Below are 2,823 nucleotides of genomic sequence, written 5' to 3' on the forward strand. Positions count from 1 at the left end.
AGCCAAAAACTGCAAAAACAAATAGCCAGATGTTGTATTGGATACCTGTAGTCCCAGCTACTTGGGAGGCTGAAGCAAGAGAATCACTTAAGCCCAAGAGTTTGAGGTTGCTGTGAGCTGTGACGCCACAGCACTCTACCCAGGGAGACATAGTAAGACTCTGAAAAAAAAAAAAAAAGTCAAAAAAAAACACCTCCCTAGGAATCTGTGTATGTGACCACAGACAGGACCCCATACAAGGCTCAGGTTTCGGATTTCTCAAGCCTGCACAGATCCTTAAAGGTAATGATTATAGAAACAATAGGAGCTGATATGCTTGCTCAGAGAAACTGCTGGCCTCTTTGTTCCTTTCCTAAGCTTAGCCTCTGGGCGAATGAGCAAATAGCCTTCAATAAAAACTGAATGGAACTGACACTCAGGACCACTGTCAGAACCCCACACACTGGCAGTGGTCTCCTGGGTTCCCACCTTTGAAAATTCTATTCTGTGTGTCTTGTCTCTTTCTTTTTCGTAGTTTCTAACTTTATATTTCTTCAGATAAAGAAGATCTGAAGACCTGCCAGATCCACAGGTCTTAATGAGAGAGGATACCAGAGAAGGGCGAGGTCCGGGAGAACAGGTCTTCTCAGGGAGACCACGAGGATGCACCTGCAGGGCCCTCTCCATGGTGACTCAGCTCTTGGGAATTTACAGGCTTAACTCCCAGGAACCTGGAAATTTCCAAGTTCTGTGAAATCCTGTAGTTCTGTAGGGCCTGGAGTAGCATCTCCCACTTGATTCAAACTGGCCAACGGGAAGGGTCCCTGTGGGGTGGAACTTTCTGACTGTCAATACAAAGGGAAAGACCAAGCCAGTCGGGGAGCGCGGCCATTTAGAAATCTATGCTGTAAGCTCCCTGCCGATGAATAAAGCCTTTCCTCTTATAACTATGGTGTTTGGGTGCTCTTTCTCTCCGTTCGGCCTCATCTTCCTGCAACATTAACGGTCCCTGCATCCAGGGCAGGACCCCAGCAAAACTAATACATCAATATCAGGTTAGACAGATGTAGTTGCAATTCTCAGTGAGTTCTCAAGGTGCTCATCAGATATTTTGGTTCTAATTTTACTGCTAACATGATTCCTTATTGAAAATAGTAGCTCATTTAGGAGCTGCCAAAAAGGGAAGACGTGAATAAGGTGTGATTGTGAAGCAAAGGCTATTTGTCTATGGGAAGACAGGACCTATGAAAGTCCAGTAAAGAGATGTGATCCATTTTCTTTAAGTGAACTGTCATATCGCAGGTAACATATTTATCGGCATTTCATTTGAAAATTGGCAGGTAACATATTTATCTTGACTGAAAATAGAGTCACAAATGCACCAAAATATTATTTTCTCCCAAAAGCTTGCAATCTGTTTGAAATTCTTGTATCAAATCAAAAACCAAGGCTGCATATTTTTCACTGTTCACAGGACTGTGTTTAGCCAATGTGTCCAAATGCATAAAATTGAGCTTGCCATGATTTCAGTTTCATTTGGAACACTGTTATGGTTCGAAACATTGTATTGATAAGTTGGTTTTCACCTTGAAGAGACACATTTAACGCATTTAACTGAGCAGTTAAATCCACTAAAAAATGCTAAATCTGTAAGCCAGTTTTCTTTGTCAAGTTCAGACACCATAAAAGACTTGATAACATGTTGCAAATCATCTTTTCAGCATTGGCCTGGACTTAGCCATCTTTATTTCAAATAGTAAATGATGCCACCATAGTCAGTGTCAATACTTTTAAGGAATTCCTGAAATGATCACTCCCTTAGCCCTTATGAAATTCACAGTCTTGATGACAATGTGCATGACACTATCTATTTTTAAAGCTTTTGCACATAAACTAACTTCCTTCCTTCCTTCCTTCCTTCCTTCCTTCCTTCCTTCCTTTCTTTTCCTTCTTCCCTCCCCTCCCCTCCCCTTCCCTTCCTTTCCCTTCCCTTCCCTCCTCTGTCTCGCTTTTATCTTTTTTTTTGGGCCAGGGCTGAGTTTGAACCTGCCACCTCTGGCATATGGGGCTGGCGCCCTACCCCTCTGAGCCACAGGCACCACCCTCTTTTCTCTTTTTTGAGACAGTCTTACTCTGTTGCCCAGCCTAGAGTGCTATGGTAACAGCCTAGCTCACAGCAATCTAAAATTCCTGGGTTCAAGTGATCCTCCTACCTCAGCCTCCCTAGTAGCTGGGACTACAGGTGCTGGCCATAACATCCAGCCAATTTTTCTATTTTTTAGTGGAGATCGGGTCTCAAGCCAGATGCATAAATTTTCTTGATGTACTATGCAGTGATACTTCATCAAACAAGGAGAGTTTGGGATGGAAATTACATCATCTTCTATTAATTTTACAAGTCCCTCTCTTTCAACTACCATCACTGGGGCACAATGAGTAATTATATTAGACAAGTTGACAAGGGACAAAGAAAATTACTTTAATATATTTTTTACTGCTTCATATACATCTCTTGATTTAGTTGTGTTATTTATATATTTATTGAGACAGAATCTCACTATGTTGTCCTCAATAGAGTGCTGTAACATCACAGCTCACAGCAACCTCAAATTCTTGGGCTTAAGCAATTCTCTCACCTTAGCCTCCCCAGTAGCTGGGCCTACAGGCACCCACCACAAGGTGGGGAGGGGGGGATTGTTGTAGTTGTCATTGTTGTTTAGCAGGCCCTAGGCCAGTTAGAATCCTCCAGTCCTGGCTCGGTGCCTATAGCTCAACCGGCTAAGGCACCAGCCACGTACACCTAAGGTGGCGGGTTCGAATCCCCAGCCCGGACCCGCCAAACAA

This window comes from Otolemur garnettii, unplaced genomic scaffold (genome assembly GCF_000181295.1).
Source record: "Otolemur garnettii isolate 467f Iridium unplaced genomic scaffold, OtoGar3 scaffold00153, whole genome shotgun sequence".
Taxonomy (NCBI): Eukaryota; Metazoa; Chordata; class Mammalia; order Primates; family Galagidae; genus Otolemur; species Otolemur garnettii.